This window comes from Equus quagga, chromosome 5, assembly GCF_021613505.1.
Source record: "Equus quagga isolate Etosha38 chromosome 5, UCLA_HA_Equagga_1.0, whole genome shotgun sequence".
Lineage (NCBI taxonomy): Eukaryota > Metazoa > Chordata > Mammalia > Perissodactyla > Equidae > Equus > Equus quagga.
In genome coordinates, this window is record NC_060271.1 from 126,043,138 (window position 1) to 126,069,047 (window position 25,910).

Sequence of the window (25,910 nt, forward strand, 5' to 3'; positions counted from 1 at the left end):
GGCCGAAGGCTGCGGGAGGCGGGGGGGGGGCGGGCGGGGGGGGGGGGGGGCGGGGCTCCGGGCCGTCTCGCAGGCTGCGGCGGCCGCGGGAGAGGCGTCCACGGCGGCGGCGGCTGGGGCAGCTGCGAACGGGCGGCCGAGCCGGGCGGCGGCGACTCGGGGTGAGCGCGGCGCGGGCGCGGCGGGGCGCGGCGCGGAGCGCGGCCGGGGCTCCTGGGGAAGCGGGCTCCGGAGGCGCCAGGCGAACCCTTCCGTCCTTCCCAGCTCCCGACTCCTGCAGCCTTCGGGGGCGGGGGGGAGGGAGAGCGGAGGACCCAGTCCTTTAACCCATCTCTTGGGATCGCGTCCTGATGTCCGTCTCTGCGCCCCATTTCCCCTTCTCCCTGAGAGAGAGCAGCCTCCTGATTGCGTTCCAGATCACCAGCCCCTACTTGCCCCTCAACCACTCTACCTCTCCCCTCGCCCAGTCCCCCAGGTATCTTCAGCTCCATAGCCGTTCTTCCAGGAGACCCCAGCCCCCTGCTTTCCTGTTCCCACCACCAGAGGCCCCGTGTCCCCACCACTCTCTACAGCCCCAGAGACAGGCATGACTTCCCTTCCCAGCGCCTGCACACCTGGACCCTTCTGCTGCCACCTGCCCTAAAGGTTCTTAGCCAGCCAGCAAGCTCCTCAGGCCTCCTTGCCATCATCATCCCCAGAATCCCAGTCTAGAAAAAGGGACTTTATGCACCTGAGCTTTGGGAACAATTTGACCCACTTCCCCAAAGCCTGGTCCCAGGCCAGCCATGCTATTTGGTGGAGACACCTGTCTTGTCTGCCAGCTGAAGGACTGAGAAGCCTCTGTCACAGTGGGCCAGCAGTCCCTGGGTCCTCCTCCAAGCTGCCCTGACTTGCTGGCCCATGTCCCCAGAGACTAGGGCCAAGAGCCTTGTCATTTAAGACCTCCAAAGCTATTTGCCGACTCCACCCTCAGATCCTCAGAATTCCCCAGCCACTGTGTTGGGAGTGCAGGATCTAGCACTGATGGGGCCACCGTTCTGCGCCTGGTCTCCTCTTCCATGCCCTTGTTTTCCCGCCTGCTCCCCAGGGAACCCAGGGCAGGGTAATGGGCTGGTATTCAGGGCCTTGGTCTGCCCACAGCTCTGTGGCCCTCCTTCCTTACCCTGTAGGAAACTTTTCCCCTCTTTTACCAGTCACCATCTCCTCTGGATAGAGCCTGGCCATCTGCACAGCTTTGAGTCCCCAGGGCACAGAAAGCTGGGCTGGACCATGAAGGGCTGGGACCTGTGCTGGGCCAGCATGAGGAGGGTGGTGATTAGCTGGGTCAGACTGGGTATCTGGGTCTGGGGGCCAGGGCTTTAGGACAGGTCATTGGCTTTCACTGAGCTGCTCCCAAAGGGGTCGAGGGCTTGCTTAGCTTGAAGAGGGGAGGCAGAGCAGGGCTGTTTTTCTTGCGTGCTTCTGACTGTCTTGTGTTGCTATGGTGACAGTTTTGCCTCTCTTCCTCCTTCTGACTCTTCTGGGAGCTGGTTTTTATTGGTCTGTTGTCCTGTCTTTTATGGCTCCAATTTCTCCTTTCTACTTGCTCTGAAATAAACAGTCATAAACATGGGCGCTGGGCCCAGGCTGGGGGCTGGCAGAACTTCACCTCCTCCTGGCCCTGGGCTCCTGTGCAGGGAGAGGAGGAGGAGAGGTGGGGACAGACCTGCCCGCACTGCTTCCTGCCTCCAGCTCTGGGAAGGGAACAGCAGCATCACAAGCTCAAGCACACAGTGAGTAGCATACTGCCTGGTGCTTAGAATAGACCCAAGTGTGATGGAGGAGTTCATTGGTATTTCCTTTCTTCTTCACACCAGCCCTCTGGGGTAGGGGCTGTCCCCACTTTGCAGATGATGAAACTTAGTTCAGAGTGAGCTAGTTCCCTAAGGTCACGCTGATGAACATATAGTCGGCGCTCAGTTTTCTTGAATGAATGGAAAAGTGATGGAGCTGGCATGGAGTCACCCATCTCCCTGACTTTCTACCCTGTGGGCTTCCTGGTCCTGCTCCCAGAGGGACAGCAGAGCCCCCTAAACCCTCATTCCAGGAGGCTCATCGGAAGACATTCCCCAGTCTCCCTGCCCCTCGGGTGTGGTGTGCCGCCGGACTCCCACGGAGGCGAGCTGCCAAGGAGCTGCCTGTTGGGTCCTTCATGCACCCTTGACCCCAACTGTTGGGGACCCAAGTTGAGAGGAGAGTGAAGCCACTTGTGACTTCCTGTTTTTACTCAGCACCAAGAAGCATTCAGCTTGCTTTTGCTCTCAGGGCCTGGATGCAACCGGATGAGTCAGGGGCACTGAGAGCCAACCGGGTGAGGAGTTCAGAGCTTACCAGGGAGATAGGGTCACCAAGTGTCAGCTGTCTGTGACACTCTCCAGAGAAGCTGTCTCCTCTCTTCTCATTTTTTTTCCCTTCGCTGCACACTCTCTTCTCTCCCTTTTCTCCCTTCACATCGATCATGCTGTAGGCTTGTTAATAATAAGCTGAAACTCCATTATGGTAATGTGAAAAGACCAGGGAATCACCAACCTCAAAGTCAAATGTTGGCCCTGGGCAAGTCATTTCACTCATGTGGGGTTGACAGCATCTGTCCTAGTGGCCACATTTGCTTGTTCTTGTAGGCTGGAATGGAGTAGCTTATAGGGGCTGCTTTGACCAGTTGAAAGCCTGCAGGACCCGTCATGTCCTCATCCTGCTGGGAGGTCCCAGTGTTAAAGAGACCCCCGAACCCCTGCCCAGAGGTTGGGAACTGACTTAGGAGTAACTAAGCCGTAGAATCTCAGGGAGAGAAGTATTCTCTAGTCGTCTTCTCCAGCCTTGATGTTGAATCTGTTTCTTTATTTATGTACCTTACATTTATTGAGCATCTACTCTGTACCAAATGCAGCTTTGGAAACTGGGGATTAAAACAATGAACACAATTCCTGTTTTCACAGGATGTAGTCTGGTGGTAAGGACAGACGTGGAAAGAGATCCTTATAATATGGTCAGAGAGGGGTGTAATAAGGGAAAAGGCTGGGTAATGTGGGGCCCAGAGATGGTGATTTGACTGAGTCGCCCATTAGAGTCGAATCAGGCAGCCTGTGCTTTTGGCTGAAATAGAGTTGTCCTACCACTTCCCACTTGGCAAGCTGTCATGGGGCCCTCCCAGAAGATGGGGTGATTGGTGTAGAGTCCCACTTCGCTCTGGAGAGCAGGGGCGTGAGAGAGGTATGCATGGAGGCTCCTGCCTTCCTTGCTGAGTGTTGACTTACCTGCTCAGAGGAGTATTGACTTCTCTGGTTATTAGTTGATCTTGGTCAGCATCCTTTCTCAGGGGCCACATGAATTACCTGACAAGGCACATGGTGATTGCAAAGAAAGAGGATTTTGGAGTCAGACATGAGTTCACTCTCCGTGGTGTCCTCTGCTGTGGTATCCTGAAAGAGTAACTTCTCTGACCCTCAGTTATTATATCTGTAGAATGGACATAATGAGACTTGTCTTCTAAGAAATAAATGATCTCATGTATTTATCAGGTCTGACATGGTGCCCACCTCACAGTAGACTTGCTGTTATTTAGTTATATTGATTAGAAAAGAGTTCTCAGTTACTGGGCCTCTGGGTCCTCTTAGAACCATTCTGGGGAGCTCATTGGACTAATTCTGCCCTTCAGAGATCCATTCCTTATCTGGGAAGGTGAAAACTTGGCCATGCTCAGGTTCCTCGCACTGCTTGTTTAATCTTTGAGTTCTCTCTCACCAGATGAGCTATGTTCTGCAACTACAGTTATGCACCACAACTACAAATCATCAACACGTTTGTTTTCTCAAAGGGCTACAAATTTGAAATGGCAACAAACACTCTGAGTTTGGAAAACATGTTGCTATCTGTGAGAATACTTTAATTTGATGAAGTCCCACTTGTGTATTTTTGCTTTTGTTGCCTTTGCTTTGGGTATCAAATCCAAAAAATTATACCCAAGACCGATGACAGGGAGGTTACCACCCATGTTTTCTTCTAAGAGTTTTATGGTTTCAGGTCTTACATTCAAGGATTTAATCCATTTTCAGTTAATTTTTGTGTGTGGTGCAAGACAATGCTCCAATTTCATTCTCTAGCATGTGGCTGTCCAGTTTTCCCAATACCATTTATTGAAGAGACTCTCCTTTCCCCATTGTGTGTTCTTGGCTCCTTTGTCAGAGCATACTTTAAAATGAATGCTTCATATTTTTTTTCATTCTGGACATGTTTAGCCTCTTTTTATTTTTTTTAAGTTACCATATATATGTAGATGCGTTATCTCAAATCGTTACCACAACTCTGTGACATTAGTATTCTTGTCCCCTGTTTACATTAAGGAAACTGGGAAAGGTGAGGTGGCTTGCACAGCGTCCGGCAGCTAGTGAATGGCAGGGCCAGAATTTAAAACTGGGTCCTGCTCACTCTTTGTGCCAGAGTACACAATCTTGTCATTTCCTTGGCTGGTGTGTCAGTGACCTAAAATAATTGTGTTTGGAGAATGCGAGCAGATTTTAATGGGGGTGGAACTGGTCAGTGTTGTAATTCAGACTCATAGTAAATATTTAGAGACTTTATTAGGGTTTTGCTCTCAGCGCAGCATTAACGAGGCTTTCTGCAGTTGGCTAAGGCTTCACTCTAGAAGTGACCCGTGGAAGAGGAGTTTGACATGTCTGAGTTAAGAGAGAATGTTTGATGATGTTAGAAGTAGCTTTCTTTGCACGAGAATGGGTTGCTGGTTTGTCACTGAATAAACTGAACCGATTTCATAACTGATTATGTGAATGGAAAGCTTGACAGTTGCATCCCAGGGATAAAGGAACAGAAGCACAAAGGTCAGATAATGTGGGTGGACGTCTCAAGTGCAAGAGTGATTTGGATTCAATCAGTATAACTCGTGTAGGAAGATGGAGGTATTGAAAAGCAGTTGTAGAATTGCTCACTAGCCTTTCTCAGGGAATGTAGAAGCCTGATTTCTCTGGTTTGAGAACCCCGTTGTCCCAAGGAATCCAAGTACTGAAATTGGGTGCCCTGTTTGCCAGCAGTGCGCTGACTAGGTCCAGCTTGGCACTGCAGACAGATGGGTTTATTTTTGCAATTATCTCAGGGCCTGAGTCTGGTGTCTGCTTATTTAATGACTTTGCTTTCTAATAAAAATTCTGAATGGCATAGATAATTAGATCTTTAAAATGAAACTGGGGAAATGAAGTGCCCCCAAAGAGTTATAATTGCAGTTTTATGATGGATCAAGCATAAAAACGAGGTCTTTCGTTCATTCACTTAACAAATGTGTATGGGGTGGGGTCTTGCCCTGTGCTGCACTACGTTGGATACAGTGATCAATATGGCATTGTCCCTGCCTGCAGGTAGCTCTCACTCCATGGTGAGGCAGAGAAGGAAACAGGTGCCTAGATGGAGCTTGGCTGGTGTCGTACAGGGTGCACTGTGTCAGGGGAAGAGGGAAATGTAATTGTTTCAACTCAGTGCAACTCAGCCCACTTCCCTCCACGTGGGTGTTTGCTGTGGAGCACCTGAATGACACCTGACATGTTGCGGGGAGAGGAGGCATGGAACAGAAAAGCATATGGCAAGGAAGACTAAAGACCTGGGCTCTGCTCTCGGCTCTGCTCTTCACTGCCTGGGTGGGGGAGGAGCAGGTCTCTGTACTTCAGTTTCACTGATGGTGAAATGGGAAGGTTGGGTTTGATGACCTGAAAGGGCCCTTCCACATCTAACCTGATGGTTCTAATAAGTCCTTGGGCCCCTTTCCCCAAGTGACAGGTGAAGAAGCAGAAGCTGGCAGTCTTAGTCAGCAGGGTTGCTGAGACAGCTGCAGATGGAAAGAGCCAAGTATGTTTTCAAAGAAGCCTCTCAAAAACCAGAGAAACCGTGCTCTCTCTCCCAGAAAGGGAACCACGTTCTGACTGAGCATCCAGATAAATGATTGAATGTCAAGGCCAATGACAAAAGGGAGAGACAAAAGGGACTCAGGAGCTCAGCACAGGTGGGGAAGAGGGTCACTAACTTACTCCTGTATTCTGGGGTCTCCACTGACATGATGTGGAGGGCTTGACTTCACAGATTCCTTAGTCACTGCAGTGTGCTCTTCTGTTTCAAGTTAATGCCCTTTTTTTAAAAAAAGAAATCATTTTGTTTGATGATTTCTGAGTTTTAGAATAAAGCAAAATACACAATCAGTTTAGGATCATGAGGGACAAAGACAAAAACACAGCTACCTCAATGCACCATCAAATTCTTTCGTTCTCATTGGCCAAACGCAGGCCCTTCTGGTAGGAGCAGTGACACGGGATCCCAGGCACCTGGGGGAGAGGGGCAGGGCGCTGTGGTTGGGGGAGGGCAAACAGAGACAGAGAGGACCGGGGTCTTCCGCCCTTGCTGCCCACTTCCCAGCAGCCTGAGCTTTGGCAAATTCTCTCCTCTCCGAGTCTTGTGTTCCTCTCGTTAAAATGTGGGCAGCAGCACCTTCTGAGCAATATAGGGTATTGTTGGCAGGAATAATGAGCATTTCATATCCACTTTGAGCAATCTTCTGAAGAGATTTTGAAACAGATATTATCCCCAGACTATGGGTGAGGAAGCTGAAGTCCAGAGATGTTAAGGAACTTGCATAACATCACCTCACTAGGAAGGTGGCATGGCTGGTATCTCTGTGCATTCAAAGCCTGGTCTCTCTCTACCACCCACACCAGAAGGAGAGCTGTGCATATGTGAGGGGCATGTGTCTTAGGTGGAGTACTCATCTCAAAGAGTTAGTAAGTTCAAGCTAGCCAAAGATGTCTCCATATCTTGAAGTTGAAAAAATTAAAATAAATGTAGCTGTATTTTAAGTGCTCCCCTGTGACCGGTATCCCTGTGTTGGACTGATGTCCTTCGAGAACAGCCTATGCTCAGCTCAGAGAATGCAGCCAGCACTCATGAACTGAGCCTCTGGTGTGCTCAGCCTATGACCTTCCTGAGCCCACCCAGTCGAGGCAGGATGTGTGTAACTTATTTTTCAGACCCCTCCCTGGGACAGCTTGAGGTCATGGGAACACAAGAGATCTATGGTCTCGGCTTCCAGAATGACAGACCCATGTGCTGTCAAAGCTGGAAGAACACCTTTAGTCCACTTCCGCTGTTCTACAGAACCTGAGGTCAAGAGAAAGATTGAAAGAAAGAAATCAAGATCAGAGGCAAGAATTCAGCCTTGCAAAACCTACAACTGGACTAAAACTCTCTGAAATCCAGAGAGGCGAAACGTGTGCCTAGAAGTTCTCTGAGAATATCCCAGGGCTACAGTGTGGACGTGTGCAGACCTGGGTTGGAGTCCTGGCTCTTCCTTTGGGCAAATTCCTTAGGCTTGCTAAGTTTCTAATTTGTGAAGTGAAGTTAGTAATATTTGTGCCTCAAGAATATTGCAAAGAATAAACGAATTAAACATCTATCAATCTACCTTTCTGCCTGATTTTTGAAGAAAATGTGACTGACAAATTTTTGCTTCTTCCTTTAGGCTCCTCTTGTTGTTTTGGGTGGAAAATGACATGAGACTTCTCCTCTCCCTGACAGACACATTTCTGAACTGCCCTGACAAAGGCCCCCAAGTCCACTCCTTGGGACTCATATTTCTAGCTCGAAAGCCTTCATTTTATACTTGAAATGAACCTGACTATGTTGTTTACTGGAGTGTAACAAGAATAATGATTCCACTCAGCATCCAGCATTACACATACTGTAGGATCAATCTCCTGTCCTACGTTTTTTTCTCATTTTGTAAATGTATGTGTGTGTGTATTTTTTTTTTTTTTTGGAATGTCAAAATTTCAAATGCGAGCCGTTGAGTACCTTCAGAAATAATAAATAGAATCATAACCTATTTTCTGACCTTCTCTTATTTGCAAGTCCAAAATCCAAAATTATCTGAAAATTTAAAGTTTTTTTCAGAACTTATTAGGAGGCAAAGGCTGGCCTGATCATACATGAGACTATTTATAGTTTTTATTATCCCTCTCAAGATGAATGAGTTTTCATCAGAAAGATGAGTGCCCCAGCCCCTACCGGCGCTGTACATAACATGGTATATGTACTAGATTGTCTTTCTGAAATCTGAAAGACTCTGAATTTCAAAGCATATCAGAGGAAAGAGTTTCAAAGAAGGGTTTGTGGACCTCTCTTTCTAAAACCCCAGAGGAACTCACAGCATCCCTGGGGTTGGGGGTTGGGAAGGCATGGGTGGGGCCCTCAAGTATCCTACCTCTGGGTACAAGATGGTGTGGTGATATGGTTCATCTTGTGCTCATCAAAAGCCTTAGTGGTCAGTTTAAATAATAGCAAAAGAATTAAATGACCATGTTTGGCACAAAAACAGAGCAACAACAGCAAAAACTCTTTAAAGCATGGGTTCCAAAGTTTCATTGGGATGAAGTAAATTTTTAAAAAATTCCTTAGAACTAAAAATAAACTGGGAATTTTTGATCTAGTGTGGCTTATAACCAAGTTTAATTGTTGGCCTTTGGTGGGAAGGGAGAAGGGAGTTTTTAAATCCTACTCATCCTTTTAGCCTTTTGAGGAGGAACCAGGCCTTGAAGAGTGAGCATGGGGAAGTGACAAGCCCCGAGCAGAGCGTGAGAAGGTCTTGGTTCTTAACTTGGGTCTGTTTTTGACATATTGGGTAAGCTTGGGCATGTTGCTTCCCTTCTCTGGGCCCTAAAAACTCACTTTCTGAATAAATGAATTCTTTCTTTCTCTCTCTCTGAGAGGCTAGGAGTAGAGGCCGCGTGTCCCAAGACAGTGAAAAGTGCTAAGCTGCCTACTTGGCTGCATTCTTATAGTTTCCATCCAGCCTCTAGATTGACTGGAGGGATGTGAGAAGGCTCTCATGGGCTCTGCCTTGGTTTTCGCCTGGCCATTCCTTTCCATCTCTCACAACACTGATCTTCTGATGCTGGAGTTGTGTTGGATTCATTTTGGCCCCAGCACCTCCATTGATGCCCAGCAAGGACTTACTGAATGCTTAACCAACCTTGTAGGTGACCATTGTCGTGATGTGATGGCCGTTCCCAGTGGTGCTCTGCGTTATTAGGACTATAGTTAAGGCCATGGCCAGGCATTGTTGAGGGAGTGTCAGGAAGGAGAGTGGAAGTTCCCTATTGTAGGGCATGGGGCCAGCAGGACATGGAACAGGTCCTTGTTATGGCCTGTCTCTGTGGGCTAGGTATTGAAATATAGAACATTTAGGTAAAGGGGAATGGGGACCGACCTACTTCTCTCTCTCTCTCATTCTTTCTTTCTGTATTTCCTGTCTTTTGAGTTTATGCATAGCGTCTCATAATTCTGCCTTTTTCCAGGTTGAAAGTTTAGCGTTTTCTCCAGGATCTAACGAGGTTTAAAAATCAGTGGCTGTCCCTCTCTCTGAGCACCTGCTCTGCTCATTGAGGAGATTCTCACTTAGCAGTAGCTCATAATAGGAACCAGGGGCCTGACCGCAGACAGGGGCTTTCCATGATGGAGAAGTGACCTTGAATTTTAGGATCCTGAAGGTCTTGAGTTTACACAGACTGTTGGAGCTACTCAGGAGTTGTAAATATGGTTGATATCAGGCGCATTGAGATGAGCATACCTCTGGGGATGGCTGGTCCTTATAAATTAGAGAGCCTACACTTGGATGTGTGTGTGTGTTGTGAGTGGGTATTGGTGAATCTGAGGGTGTAGCTGGTGCGTGGGTGTGTGAATGTATGAAGGTGTGAGTGTGTGCATGGTATGTGAGTGTGCGTGTATGTGTGGTGTGTGAATATGCAAACGTGTGTAGTGGGGGGTGTGTGCGAGGAGCCCTGTGTGAGTGCATGTGTGGTGTGTGAATATGCAAACGTGTGTAGTGGGGGGTGTGCGTGAGGAGCCCTGCGTGAGCGCATGTGCACGTGTGTTTTCCAATCCTGGGAGGTGCTGCCAAGGCCAGGGCCACGTCGGTTGCCCCCTCAGCCCGTCCTCTGGCCTCTGCGTGGCTCGTGAATGGAACTGACCACCATGGAGGTGTCCCGCTGAGCAGAGGGACCTTTTGTTTTTCAGAGACTGGTGACCACTGAGGAAGACAATTTTGAGGTTAACTGGCAGGAAGCAACTAAGTAATGTCTTCTTAGGGAGAAATATCTAATCCTTCTGCTTCAGAGACACCGAGCCCTGTTAAATCTTATTCTTTATGTGTTTGTAAAGACTCAAACCATTTGAGCATGCTACTTTAAAAATAAAAATAAATGAAAGAAAAGCCTAATACAGGTTTTAAAAAATAAAAGATTAGACATGTGTTTAGTTTTCTTTAATAGTTGGTTGGGGGAACCTAGGAAAAGATGATGAAAGAGAAAAGAAAGGGCAGGAGAAAGAGAAAGGCAGAGGAGAAGCTCCTGGAACTGCCTCCGCCTGATGGAATGTGGCGTGCTCTAGTCTCCTCGGTCAAACCGTCAAACCGCAGGGTCGGGAGGCTGGATGGAGGTGAAGGAGGGGAGGGAACAGCAGGAGGGGGCTAGGGATCCTTGCACAGTTTTGCTTACTAAGCTTCTGAGGAGTGGAAAGACTTTGAGGGAGGTGGAGAGAGCACTGCCCAGGGAGTCCCCTGGGAATTGAGGTCTGCCCTGACTCAGCTAACCTTTTGGGATCCTCTTTCCGTCTCTGAGGCTCTGTTTCTCCATCTCTGAAGTCTAAAGCAATTCCTCGATTGAGAAGGGAAGCCTGACCCCAGACTCTAGGCCCAAGGCTTTGTGGAGAGAGAGAGGTTGCCTGGCTCTGGCCTGCAGTTGCTGTGGCCAAGAGCCCTCTTCTCCATGGATGCACAGTGGGGGTTTCCTCCTCATGGCTGGGAGCGAGTGTGTCAGCTCGTGCTGATGTGGATGAAGTGCTGTGTGCGTCTCTTCTCTTTTTGCCTCCCTTAAACCACCTATGTGTCAAGGCCCCAGCTCTCCTTCCCTTTCACACTGTCCGCTCGGTAATCTGCTGCTAAGTTTGTGGGCTTTGTAAATTTATCTGTTCAACCTCAAATTCAGGAAATAATTTGAATAGCTCATAAAAACTAAAATAGCTCCAGCATGCTTGCTATTTTGTGGTATATGCACTTGAATTATTTTTTTCTACCTCGTTATTTACAGGTTACCCAGTACTGACATGGCCCGTAATTTTTCAAAGTATACCCAAATTTTCAGTGATATTAATACATATTAATAAATTAAGCTCTTCAGCGTGTGTTTAGTACATATTCATTTCTATTTTGCTAGTCTATTTGTATATGTTTCTCATTCTACATACAGCCTTGTAAGGTAGGCATATTTCTTTCTCTTTTGAAGATAAAGACACTGAAGCTAGGAAAGTTTTAAAAACTTGCTGTAAGACAGAGGATTGGAAATGGGGCACCAGGATTTTGGTTCGAGTCCACCTGGCTTTCAAAGTCCTACACTTTCCCACACCACATAGTTGACACTGCTTCCAGGCCACAATCTTATTTTTTTAAGGAAATAAAATCTTTTTTCCTGTCATGACTCTACTTAAGCCTTAGAAAATACAATTATAGCTGGAGTTCTTTGCCTTTTTCCAGAATGGAGTCCCATGGCTCTCCCTACCTTACGTAAACTTCATGCAAATAATATATTTCCATATAACAGACTTTTACCGTGCGCTTCCAAAGTGTCAGACACTGTTCTAGAAACTTTCACATGTCATTTAGTGGGAGAAGATGTTGTGGAGTTTATTTTATAGAGAGCAAAAGGGAGACTCAAAGTGCTGCAATTATTTACCCGAAGGCAGATAACATATGAAGGGCTGCGGCTCACTCTCTGAATTAACAATTCAGAGTGTCGTTCTGTAGGGTGCTCTGGATTTTGCCTTGGCCTGGAACCAAAGTGCACCATGGTGAACTGTGAGATCATGTCCGGCTGACCCACCCAGCTCTCACTCTCATTGGGCCCGGCTTCCTCAGTCTCTGTCTGCTGAGGTCAGGACTTGATCTGGTGGTTGTGGAGAAAGGCACGCTTCCTCTTGTCTTTCCCCATCTTGCATCAGCTGCGCCATCCTCGGTGCATTGTAGCGGGCCCAAACTCCTACTTTAGTTTCATAGTTCATCATAGACTTGCCAATATTACACACTTGCTTCATATTACAGAAGAGAAAACAGTAATGTCATTTACCCCACATTGCACATGAGCTACGCATTCTCTTTCCAAATGCTCTTTCTTTACCCAAACAGATCCTTTGAGATTCATTTCTGGGGTTACTTCTCTTGGAAACATCCCCAACTCCCCACCAAATTCATCCATCCATCCCTCCCTCCCTCCCTCCTCCATCCACTTATTCAACAAATATTTGTTGAGCACCCACAGTGGGTCAGGCACTTCTCCTCTGAGTCAGTTTGGAGATTCAGCAGTGAGCCAAATTAGCAAACACCATGCCCCCATGGTGCTGATACTGGGGAAAGCTGGGCCATAAGCGCATAAACAAGTAAAACGTCTGTTATGTTAGATGGTCTTGTTCTATGAAGAAAAATAAAGCAGAGATGAGTGGATGGAGTGAGGGGTGGGTAGGGGGCATTTCAGGGAAAGAGTTGCTGTTTTAAGTTGGGCGGGCAGGGAAGGCCTCACAGGAAGGAGATCATGAAGGAAGACCAGCAGGGAGTGACGGGGTGAACCATGTACCTACCTAGGAACAATGTGCTCTGGGCAGAGTCAGCAAGTGCACAATCTTGGGTGGGGTGTGCCTGACCCGTTGAAGGAACAACAAGGAGGCCAGGGGCTGGAGCAGAGTGGACAAGTGGGTGGTGGCGGGGGGTGAGTCGGGGAGACAGCTGAGAGCCGGCCTGCGATGTCACTGCCCTGCCGGGGCTCCCTCTGACTGAGAACCTTCGTGTAGTTTAAGGATCTCCTTTGTCTGTGGTCTGTCCCCACACTGGCCTGGGCACCCTGGAGGGAAGGCCACACTTGTTCTTAGTTTTACATCCGTAGCACCTCTCTTCAGACTGGGGCAGGGGGAGAGAGCAGCATTTATGATAACTCTGCGCCGCCTTCTTTTTTTTTAAGACCAAAGTTCTAATTAAAGATTATTTGCAATTCTTTTGATAAAAATGGGAATTTTGAAGGGATGCAGGCTCTAATCTCCAATTAGCCAGTTCTGTTTTGAACAACCATCGAATGGTTGGAATGGCTAGGGGAGGAATCAAGTGCCAGGAAGAAGCTGGAAGTGAAAGGAGAGGGTTAACTGGAATCAGGAGGAAGGAGGCTTCACCAGAAATCCCCAGGGATTAGCAGGACTGCCTGGATCCCCGCTGGGGATGGGTGTTTACAGAGAGTGACCACAGGCTGGAAGAAGGAGGCTCTCGAGAAACCCTCAAAGCGTGTCGGGACTCCAGCCAGGACTTTCCACTCACCACTTTGCTGACTCAGAGGGCCTGGAGACCTGGAAGGCCTCGTCTCTGGAGACCTTTCCGGAAAAAAAAGAGCATTCTCCCTGGCGGGGAGTTTCCCTTTGCAGAGCTGAACACTGGCCTCTGAGAGGCTTGGGCTCCTTCTGAGGCAGGGAGAGAACCTAGGAAATGCAGATTGGCTAAAGCAGGGGGAGAGAAGAGGCCTGAGCAGAAGCATTTGGCCTCTGGTGACATTCCAGAGTCAGGGACCTCCTGTGGCTGTCAGCTGCCACCTTCACATCCCCTCCCAATCTGAATCCTGCATCCTCAGGACAAAAGGAGACTTATAGCAACTTGTCCCAACTCATAGCAGGTGGTACAAGTAGCTCAGTAGGGTCGGAGCCTGGGGGGAGGGGGTGGCATTAGTGGAAAGTAGAGCTGGAGGACGTCCTGAAGTCTGTGGGAAGCCATTAGGGAATTTCAGCAAGGCGGTGATGAAACTGGATTTGCACCAGCACTATGTGTGTCAAAGTGTGTATGATGTAGTTATAGAACTGTGGAGTGTTCATTAGTGACAGTTGGGGACGGAAGTAATTCCTTTTCAGCTGTTGTGTCAGGTGGTGGGTTTGTTTAAAAATAATAGAAAAGGGAAAAGAAAAGATTTGTCTTGTACGTATTCAGCAACTTTTTTTGAGAACCCGCTGTGTGCAGGCACGGTGCTAGGTGCTTGTGTAGATACAGCAGATCAACGTGGTCCTCATGGAGCCTGCGTTCTACGGGGCCTTGCTGGAAGGACCGTACCTCAAAGAACTTGGAATAAGATCATGATCCTGACTTCAGATGTGTGTTGCAAATGTTTAAAGGTGGGGAAATAAAAATTCACAGTACCTGATGTTAAAAGAATGGAGAGTGACTTCCGTACCTGTCAATGATCTGTTTAAAATGAGTCACAGCTTTTCCCGGACTTCATCTCCTCACCCAGCAGTGGCGTTGATCTTCTGTCCTGCGGCCCTCCCTCTTAGGGACATTATGAATGTAACAAGCTTGGAAAACAAGTTCAAAGCTCCGTACAAATAGCATGGTGTTACTAACATGCCTGTGAGGGACCGCCTTTAGCGATGTGGGACCTGGTGAGAGGTGTGGATGAAATCTAACATTTGTTCACAACTCCATTTTTATCAACCTTGTGTCTCCTGGTATGTCTCCGACTGCCTGTTTGGGCTTCCTTCCAGCTTTCAGAATCACTTTTCCTGATTTTGTATTAGTTTATGGTTTCTGCAATTCAGTGCAATGCTTTAAAAATGTACACGTTTATGTTTACCTAAAGACTATGGGGCGATTGTTTTTTGGTTGATATTACACTAATGGAAGGAAAAGGCTCAGGATATGAAAAGCTTTGGTGCTGTATGCAAACAGCCTCTGTGGGTAAATAGGGGGAGGGAGGTGTCAGGAGTCAGCGTCGCTTGGGTCAGGGTAGGAAACCAGCAGTGCGAATTGTTATGAAAGGCTACGTGCAGGCTGCCAACTCTCTCAGTCCCCTCAAACATAGCTGTTGAAAACTGAGCTTTCTGGTGAAAAGATCAGTGGCTGCTCAGCCTTCCATATATGTCAGCAAGCTGGGACAGAGAGCACAGAGCCAGCCCGAAATGTGTCTAAATAAATGATTAAGGTGACTCACTCAGTCCTGTTGAAAGGAGCTTTTTTAAAAAGTGAAAGTAAGAAGGAAAGAAGAGAAGAAAGCAAAGGCAAAGAACAATAGGACTTGAATTTAAAACAATGGGAACAAGAAAATGGAATTAGTCACTCATGTCAGATCCTGTGAGCCCTGTCCTGAATTACTGCCTCCCTGCCTGGGTCATAAGGTCAGAGTCTCTTTATGTGTGAATTTCCTGGTGAAGTAACACACCGTTCCCAGTGCTGGACCAGGCATGTGATGGGCACTCTGGGGAGATTTGTCGTATATTTGCTGTAGGGTTTCACTGTCAGCTCAGGAAGCCTTCCTGGGACCAGTGAAGAGCAGCCATTGAGAAGTCCCTGAGAAGTTTCAGTATGACCATGGGCAGCCACTCAGCCATGGGGCATCAGAGCTGAGGCCAGCAGCCCATTCGGTTCAATGGAGATGGAGCTCTGTCCTTCCATTCTGCATTTCTTTTATTGTATATCTCTTGTTCTTTTGCTGTGTCGTCCTATCAGGAACTGACCCAGACACCAATAAAACCTTTATGATTTGCTTGAGTATTTTAATCAATGTGAAGTTTGCAAAAGAGGTTTTTACACTACAGATGGATCAGTCTTGTTTTTCATTGTAAGCAGCTGTAGTAGTCTAGAGTTTTATTGTCATTACATTCATCTCTTTGCCATTTGATTCTGGACTGTCACCTACCCACTCTTAGGTCTTAGGGACCTCATCTATGAAATAGACATACTTCCTTCTTTGCTGACCTTAGCATAATACCTGTGAATATGAAATGATTTAATCTGGGATCATGTGGTATACTGGCAGTTTTGCTGCAGGAAGAAAAAGCCCCCAAATTTCAGTGGTTGGGAGCAAGAAGCATCTCACTTATGTCACGTATCAGTGGCTGCTGTGGCACTGCTCCACATTTCTTATTCTGGGATCTGGGCTGCAGGGGCAGCTGCTTCTGGGAATGTGTCTTGACAGAGGGAAGAAAGCGAGCAAGATGGCAGAAACTTGACATGCTTCTTGAAGCTTCTGCTTCATTCTACTCACGTTTCATTTGCTAAGCAAGGCAAATGGCCAAGTTCTATATCAAATGTGTCCCCCCTCCCATGGGAGGGGAGGTGGTACATGCAAGTCACATGGTAACCAGAAGGGCTGTATCATCTTTTACAATTGAGAAAGTAATGCAGCCTAACCCATACACTGTACGCCTATTAAACAAGATGTGAATGTTATGTTCTTAGTAAAATAATATTTGATGGTGTAGTAGAAACTGAGCTTATATCTGGCGTTGATGTTTTGGTCAACTAGACTGCACAGTACTGGCCAACATCCAGTTACGCTGGAATGTGGCTGCTCCAGGAGGCAAGACCTTCTGTGTCATTTACCCCCTTATGCTAGGAGTAGAACCCAGCACCATGCCTGGCAAATAGTAGATATCTGATACATACTAGTGGTTCTGAATAACTGCATAAGGTCATAGCTGCTCCAGTACTCTAGGAATCCAAGAGTGAAATGCAATTAAAATTTCCACAGTCTATTTAGGATGAAAAAATTTGGCAAAACGTGTATTTTAATTGGACTAGATAAACAGGTTGATCAGTTTATTTCTTAAATTCAAATATAATCACATCTCTGAAGCAGTTTTTCGCTTATGTTGGAACTCATGTCATGACATCAAAGAACCCTCGTGGTGCAAACGTAGCTCAAGGTCCCCACATTGTTAATGGTCGGGGACGGTAATAACAGTGCTTTCGACTACTGTTGCATCTTTCTTTGGGGCTTTCCAAGACACTTATTATTCTTCATATCTTTTATTGTTGTTGTTTCTACCCTGTCTTGCTGGAAGCAATGGTAGCCTCTTAAATTTGGAGAAGGAAACCCAAGGCACCAGGATGTGAGGACAGGGCCAAAGGTCATGCGGGGGATGTGGGGTACCACTCCACTCGGCAGCTGTGTGACCTCAGGCTGGTTACTTATCCTCTCTGTGTCTCATCATTCACATTGGCAAAATATGGACAATCATGGGAGCGTCTTCCGCCTAGGCGTACTGTGAGGGCAATCCTAGTAGTCGGGAGAGATGGTCCCCTGTACAAGTCCTCCTCCCAGCATGTAGTGGGGTGGAGGAGTGAGGAGACCTCAGGGTTAATCCAGCCTGGCTCCCCAGTGGGTGAGTTCTTCCCCCCTACACCCTGTCATCAGCTTCCACCCAAGACTGAATGCCTACCCTTTGTCCTTCTGCACATGTTCAGTAGCAATGGGGTTGTGATGATTGAGCCTGGTTCATTCATTCATTCATTCAACAAATATTTATTGAGTACCTACTGTGTCCCTGGCACTGAACAAAACAAAGCCCCAGCTTTTCTCTTTTACGCACACGTGTGCACGTGCACACACACACACACACACACAACGTTAGGCAGTGGTGAGTACTGTGAGAAGAAATAAAGCTGGGTAATGGGGTAGAGAGTGAAGGAGGTTCCCTTTTGTGTGGTGGTTCAGAGAAGGCAGTTGATGAGCAGACATCTCAAAGAAGTGGGTGATGAGCCATGTCACGACCTGTGGGAAGGTGTAGATTGGACAAGGCAGAAGGAAAAGAAACTGGGGAGACCCTGAGGTGAAAGTGTGCTTTCCTGATTCAAAGACAGGAGAGGAGGCCTGGAGGTATGTCTGGGGAGAGTGAATGAAGGCTGGAGTGGTGAGGGGTGAGGGGGACCCCAGACAGGCCCTGTAGGACCTTGTGGAATAGGATTTGAACAGGAAGAAAGGAAACTCACATTTACGAAGCGCCCGCTGTGCACTCAGCTCTGGGCTCGGTCTAATCTTTTTGATATCTCTGCCAGAGGAGCTGGTGCAGGGGGTGCAGGTGAGGAGGCTTGAGGTGCTCGTCTGCAACCAGGTCGCTGACAAATGGCAAAACCAGCCTTCAGACGAGGCCTTTGGATTTCAGAGCACATCCCAGACCTGCTTCAAATTTAGACATTTGTTAATTATTTAGTATTTGAATATGCTTGTTCATTTCTCTGCTTCATATCAACTGTGATGATACAGGCAAGCTCAATTTCCCCTCACTAATTTGCATTAACACAGTTAATGGCTATAAAACATCTTTTTGGAAGGGAGATTGTACCAGATGTGGTTTCATTGCTTGAGCAAATTAATACATCCCCTGTTACCTGGTACGTCTTAGAAGTCTTATTGGAGGTTCTCCAGAGAAACAGAACCAGTAGACAATATACATGTGCATCCAAGAAGTCCAGGAGCTGCAGTCTCAGTCTGCAAGCTGCAGACCCAGGAGAGCAGATGGCGATGGTAAAGTTCTAGTCAGAGTCCAAAGCCTGAGAACCAGGAGAGCTGATGGTTCAAGTCGGAAGGCAGGAGGAGACCCATGTGCCAGCTCCAAGACAGTCATACAGAGAGAATGAATCTCCCATACTCAGCCTTTTGTTCTATTCAAGCCTTCAACGGATTGGATGAGGCCCACCACATTCTGGAGGGCAGTCTATTTAACTCAGTCTACCAAGTCAAATGTTAATCTCACCCAGAAACACCCTCCAAGACACACCCAGAGTAGTGTTTAACCACATATTTGGTCACTCCACGAGCCAGCAAGTTGACACCCAACACTAACCATCACAGAGACCATTTTTGTAAATGTAAATACAATGAAAGAAAACAGAAAGTTCCAGTGAGGAGGCTCCGACAGTAGACATGCCTTCTTTGGTCTTGCAGGAGACCTGAGCTCACTTGCCAGGGCAGCGCCCAGAATCCTGTCTCCCATTGCATGGACCAGCTTCTCTAGATTCCTGAGACTCTGCTGTTAGCCAATTCAAGCCCTCTCCATTTTCAGGGCAACACTCAAGCTCCACTTGATAGGTTGGCTGAACAGACAGGATTCTTTATGATCATCTCAATGAGGGATTTTCAAAGTGTTCTACGTCATAGCCACATGGAAAATGGTAATATTTGTACAGCACACAGAGGAAATGGATGACGTTGCTTGGCCACAGAGGAGTGGCCTGGGGGACTCTGACCACCCTAACCCCCCCTCCCCAAGCTGTCCCCCTAGACTAAGGGCATAAAATAGCAATTCTTGTCACATGGTTAGAAAAATCTAATTTAGACCAAGCCATCTATTTTACAGATGAGAATATGGAGGCCCAGAGAGGGAAAAACCAGAGCTACCTGGTTACTACTTGAGACCTTCCTGCACACTTCTGGTTGCACTGCATGGCTCGCCTTGCCATTTTAGTCACTCAAATTCCTGAATTATTCATCAGTCGTTTGTCACAAATTGTCAAGGACCGCTGACTTGTGTATGTGTGTGTACATGTATACACACACATGACGTCTTCCCAACTAGGTTATAAATTATCTGTGGACAAGGTCCTTGTCGTGTTCTCTTTCTTTTCTTATACCCTTCAAATTGCTATGCATAATGGCTTGGACTTTCCTACTATTAAAGTACAAATGAATAATCATCCCTCCTTATCCTTCTAAATAAACTGTCGCATCCTCCTACATCATGTCCCTTCTTCCAGAAAGCATTCTCTGATGTCCCTGGCTGCAAATGATCTCTGCTTTCTCAGACCTTCCAGAACATTTTCTTTGTAATGTCTTAGAGCTTTTACTGCTTTCTACCTTATATTAGGGTCTTAAGTGAACATGTTCCACCTCCCTCTCCAAAAATATGACCACCTGGAAAGCAGAATTACATGTGGCTCGTGCACCATTTTTGAGGGTCTGTTACATGTCAGTTACTGCACCAGGTCTGTTATTACAGGAGCTCATTTAAACCTCAGCAGCCAAATGAGGTGCGCATGGCATAGTAGCTTCATTTTTATTATATGAGGAAACTAAGGCTTAAAGAGGAGGGACCTATTTAGGACTGTTTCAATTGGAGCCAAGACCTCTGGCTCTAAATCCCATACCCTTTACACCAGCCCTGGATACTTCCTTGCTTACTTAGAGAATGTTTGTTGAATAAATATACAAGCCAAGAAGAGGTGAGTTAATTAATTTAGAGGGTAACCAATGCCAAACTTAAGTCATTTGTGATTTTTGTTAGTGGTCATAAAAGTACCCTCATATTGGAAAAAAATGAAAAGAATGTTGGTTCTCATGGATTGTTCTGCTCGCTTGCCAGTTGTCCCTTGGAACATCTGCAGGTTCAATTGAAATATGACTTTCAGATGAAAGAATGCTATAACTGTCCCAAGCCCTTCTCCCCTGCTTTCTACCACAGTGAAAACAGGATTGTATACTGTTTCATTTTGATGTTAGTTTCCTTGATAAGCCTTGCATTTATGAGGGCAATCCAATCAGCTGCTGACCTATAGGAGGTTCGATGGTTGTGGCTGTGTGTGTCTGTGTGTGTGTGTGTGTCTGTGTGTACAGGCAGCAGGGCTATGAACACCCTGCTTTATTTGCTTTATTTTTCTGCTCTACTTCCTTCTTATTTCCCATAGCAATAATTGACCCCCTTCCATGTTAAAGACCCCCCAAAGGTAGAAGAAAGCCTGCACAGCGATGCTGGATTCATTTTCCATGCGATTACTTAAGTGTGGCTTCCAAGGAAGTTACTTCTCAAGCCCAGTTAATTCAGAGCCCGAAAGCCCCTAATCATGCTTCTGAGTTTGGCAAGTCTGTTCACAAACATCTGCGAATAAAACATGCTTAGAGGAAGCTTTTGACAGACAACAGTACTTAAGCCGCAGCACCCGCTTGACAGATGCATCTTGAATAGCATGATCAACTCCAGCTCACGGAGGACGTGGCAGGGAGTGCCCCAGAAGAAATGGCCATCCTACGCTAGAACTCACTGAGGTCAGACTTCAAAGGGCCCTACAGATCCTCGCCACAGCCTGTGTGCCACGCTGGTGTGATGGTTCTCTTTTTATGGATGCAAACACTGAGGCTTCCATGACTCAGCCTGTCTACTAAAGGGACGGATCTTTGAGTAGAGCCTTTCCGATTCCAGTCCTAACCTCCCTATGTGGCAGGATGGACATGCAGCTAAGTGGGTGTTTGACTTGGCCCCACACTAGATTTCTACCTTGAATTAAATCACAGCAGGAGTAGAGAGTGCTGAGATGCTGGCACAGGGAGTCAAGAAGAGGAATGTACATCAGCGCCCTTTACCACTTCCAGGTCTGTGGGTACGTGCACTTGACTTTAAGGCATTGAATCCTTATCGAGTGTCTGCTGGAAGCTGGGCACTGCTCAAGGCACTGGGAGGAGAGTGAGGACTGATGCGTTTTCTGCCTTGAGAACAAGTCTAGTGGAGAGTTGTTTCTCAGAATATAGTCTTAGATTGTGGAACTGGTCCTGGCAGAAGACATTCAGAAGGCATGCATTCATTTCTTCATTCCTTGAACAAATAATTTTCAAACACTTACTCTGTCTGGGTGGGTATGACAGGGATCAAGACTGACCTGAGCCTCGCCCTGAAAACATATTTTCAGGATGTCTAATTGTGGGTGAAAAGAGACAGAACTGGGAATATTGTCTTTATAATATTTTAGGGGGGAATAGGTGTGGAAAATGTGCAATGTAAATAAAAGTGTAAAGAGGTTGTTTGTACAGAGTTATTTACCAACTTTGTCGTGTTTCATTTCCATTTGATGGTATGTCTTTTTTACAAAAAAGCATAGCTGTCCGTGGAAGTCCCTGGAACCTTTCCTTGGCTGATCTAGACAAGTTGGAAACGGTCAACTGTGCATCTTTAGTGGTTTTGTATAATGCAGGCAGGCTTTTGCAACACTGTCACATCTTAGGATGTTGGATAAGGTTCTATCCCAGACCCTTGCTTCTGGTGTTCCCCCTGCCTACAGATGCCTTTCAGCTGCTTTTCTCTGTGGCTGGATGCTGTTTGTTGTTTAAGCTATAGTTTATAGATCCTTGGCTAAAGTCATTCATTCTTGCATTTAACAAATATTTATTGGATGCCTACTTGATGCCATGCATAGTTCTAGGCACTGGGGACATAATACATTCTTGAGGAAAAGTAGGTAATAAAGTAATAATGATAATAACTCAGGTAAAGGTAATAAAGTAACATCTCTTGCCTTCTAGTATGTTAGAAGGTCAAAAGATCAATGGGGAAAAATGGAGCTGAGTAGAGGGGATACATTTTGATCTATGCTGGATGTATTTTAAAGGTAAAGCCAGAAGAATTTCCTGAAGGATTGGATGTGGGGCATCAAATAAAGAGGAGGCTAAGAGGACTCAGTATTTTGTCTGCAGAAACTGGAAGGATGCAATTGTTACTACCTGAGATGAGAAAGACTGTGGATGAAGCAGGATTGGGAGGGGAGATGAGGAGTTCAATTTGGGGCCATTTAAGTTACAGGCATCCAAGTGTAGATTTTGAGTAAGCCGTTGGTTATTGCAAGCAAGGGAGAGGTCAAAGCTGGAAATATGAATTTCAGCTTTATCAAAATAGAGATGGCATTTAAGGCTGTGACACTGAGTGAGATCACTTCAGGGGCGAGACCTCATGCAGGAGAGAGAGACTGAAGACATGAGTCCTGGGGGAAACCAATGTCAAGAGTTTTGAAAAAAAGAAGGAACCAGCCAAGGAGACTGAGAAGGAGCAGACTTTAACTAGGAGGAAAAATGAGAGACTGAATTCCTAGAGGTCAAGTAAATAAGACTTTCTAGAAGGGATGATGACTCAATTGTGTGAGAATTGCTGATGGTCTAGGACAGATGAAGACTGAGATTTGACCGTTAGATTTAGCGCCGTGGAGCTCATTAGTGTCTCCCACCTATGACCCCAGCCTACCCAGCTTGCCCCCTCTGCCTGCTGTTTGCTCCTCTAATGCTGCTCTCTATACTGCAGTGACACGTTCTGTTTAGGTAGCTGTGCCCCCGCAAAATAGCTTTATGTCTGCAATCCTGGAGCCATCCTCACTAATTTACTCATGTAGTGTCGGTGAGCACCTTCTAGAACCTATCAAGATAGGATGAATATGCAGAGGTCAGTTGGGCACTCCTCTACCCTCAGATGTCTTACAGTCTAAGGAGAAAGACAAGGCTTATAGAATCTGTTAGAGCCAAGGAAAGTGGTGGAGATGTAGTCGAATTATGGAAGTTCAGAGGACAGAGAAATTGTCCCTGGGGATCAAGGTTGAGCCCACGGCTGAAGTGGCCTTTGAATTTGGTCTTGAAGGATGACTAGGATTTGAAGGAGGTGGAGTGAAGAGAAGACTGTTTTAGATAGAGGGAAGTGTGAGAGCAAGGACATGCAGGTGGGGCAGCTGGAGGGTGGCGCTGAGCTGAGGCAGGGTGTGGGAAGGGGAGATGGACGGGCAGGACAAGGCTAGCGTTTTGGCTGGAACCTGATGAAGAGGGCCTTAGAAATTAGAGGCTGGGCTTTATTTCGTAGTCAATGAGGAAGTCATTAAAGGCTTTTGAGCCATGGGGTGACGCAATAATAGCTGTACTGCTTTGGGAAGAGTCATCTGGTTGCGTGTGCAAAACTATCCAGGAGGAAGATAATAAGGGTCTAAATTAGGGCAGCCGCAGTGGGAGGAAAGAGGAGGGGGCGACGTGAGATGCTGCTGAAGCGGAGTCCACAGGACGTAGCGCTTCAGGGTGCAGCATGCATGGAGTGTGACGGGGCTGTGGGCCCTCCCTGCAAACCACAGAAGCCCTGTGAAGTGGAGTGGCCTAGGCGGTCACTGGTGCTTGTCACCTCCACCCCCATCCTCTTCCGAACCGTGAATGCTCAAACTCACCTCATTAATGAAATGAAGCTTGCCTATTTTTGGAACTCTGTGATTAACACAGCTTCTGCATTCAAGAAACAAAGGAACCCTGTGCATTTTAGGACTGTCCACCTGCACTATGTCCACCTTAAAGAGGTAATTGTGGAGGTGTGAGTGCTGGCAAGGCCCATCCCGGTCACCTTCAGCCTCCAATATCTGAGCATCTATTGCATCTGATCTGATCAATTGCATACAGAATTCTCAGGAACTGTTGAGCAAAAGCAGTTCTCAAAACCAAGAGAGGGCAATCTAAGGTGCCACCTTGACCAGCAGTGCCATGGGAAATGCCAAGTGACCCAGATGGGGCTCATTTTCTCTAGAAAATCCAGCCCCAGGAGCATGGCCTTTGTACCAGAGGATGGAAACCCTCTCACTGTTCTGTGATTCTCTCAGCAGCAGCTCGGGTGGGCTGAGACATAGCAGGTAATGGCACCCAGGGGGATCATCACTAATTTCAGTGAGGTTGGAACTCCAGGCTGTGGGGGAAGGGCCTGGCCTGCAGCCAATCCCAGCATCCCAATTCATGTGGCAGCATAGGGGGAACAGCCTTTGTGGCGACGCTGGCTTCCTCCTGAATCTGCCCATAAAAGGATAAAAGAGCTGCTATCTGGTCGGCATTGGGTAGGATTGCTGATGATAAATTTTTTAAAAGTGTGGATTTTTTTCCCCTTTTTGCAAGGAGTGTGTGTGTGTGTATGCGTGTGTGTCTGCTTTCACACAGTTTGCAGCCTGTATGTGGTAACAGATGGATTCAGCCTCATCTTTTATCTAGTGTTACAGAAGATAAAACTGAAACTGGATGATATGCTGCCTCTTCAATTTAAGAGACAAAAAAAAAAAAAAAAAAGAAAAGAAAAAGGCTCTTTAAGGGAAGCCCTTATGCTAGCAAAGAGTGGTCCAAAATGTTGTCTGGCTCTACTCAAAAGGCAAAGTATGGGAGAACCATTTAGAAATTATTTCCTCCCCCAGCCCAAGACTTCTCCAAAATATATGATCTCTGTGTCAGAAGTAGGCCAAGCTTTAAGGCTATCATGAATTATATATCAAGAGACAGCGTTACCCAGGAGTCTCGAACAAGTGCCCTATGGTTTAAATTTTACAGACGTTTTCTCCCCAGTGGCAGCAATTTCTGTCACTGCATTCTTCCTGAAATGGAAAAGGAAAGTGTTTTACAAAATGCGAGATGAGACGTTATGCTAATAAAGGTGATTGTGAAATGGTTGGAACCATTCTCTTCCCCTCCAAAGGAAGCTTTTCTCTGCCACACACGGGCCCCGTGCTCCGGCTGCCTAGGCAGGCAGCCTGCTTCGGCTTTGTCTTGCCTCATTTCAGCAGGAGTCAGAGACATCACAGAGCCAGGGCTGATTGAGAGAGGAAACGAATCAACTGGGCATTTGTGCCCATCCTCCATGGCCAAGACCTGCCCTTACACCTGAAGGTCAAATATGAGTAACCCACCCATATATTCTCTAAGATCCAAGAAGGGCTTTGTGAAAGGAATTCTTTTATTTGAAATTGGAAGCATTAACTGACTAAATAGGAAAGATGCGTTTTGGTGTTTTTTTTTTTTGTTTTTTTGTTTTTTTTGCTGCTTTCCAACTGCTGCATGGATCAGAAAGTTAGCCCAGAACACGGGTACCGAGGACAAGACTTCCCCAGACAGGCACAGCACTGGCTGGAGCCTTCCAGACAGGAGCACCCATGGCTGCGGGAAGTGATCTTCTCTGCTCCACGGGCCGTAAGCTCCATCCCAGTTCAGTCTTCTGGGGTGGACAGTTTACAGTTCAGAGCTCTCCCCTGTACAGCCTTGAAAGAAGCCTCGTGTAATTCTTCATATAGGCTTCTCATCTTTTTGTCATCTTTAATTACCCTCTCATTACTAGCTCACTTTATTCTTATAACACTTCTGGGATATGGTGTACACATCGTGTTTTTCCCATTTTAGAGATGCAATAATTGAACGCCAGAGTGGAAAAGTAACTTGACTAACGTCACTACTACTGGAGTATTGATAGGTAGATAGATAGATAAATAGATGGATAGATGG

The 25,910-nt window shown here is 46.8% G+C and overlaps 1 protein-coding gene across 1 annotated transcript in view; it reads left to right on the forward strand.

The window, feature by feature from the left end:
- The first annotated feature begins 108 nt into the window (after positions 1–108).
- The window catches only part of CYRIA (CYFIP related Rac1 interactor A), a 100,718-nt gene continuing 74,916 nt past the window's right edge, over positions 109–25,910 (forward strand). The window contains exon 1 of the mRNA XM_046661544.1: positions 109–161. The gene's annotated coding sequence lies outside the window, so the exon portion shown is untranslated. The remainder of the gene's footprint in view (positions 162–25,910) is intronic.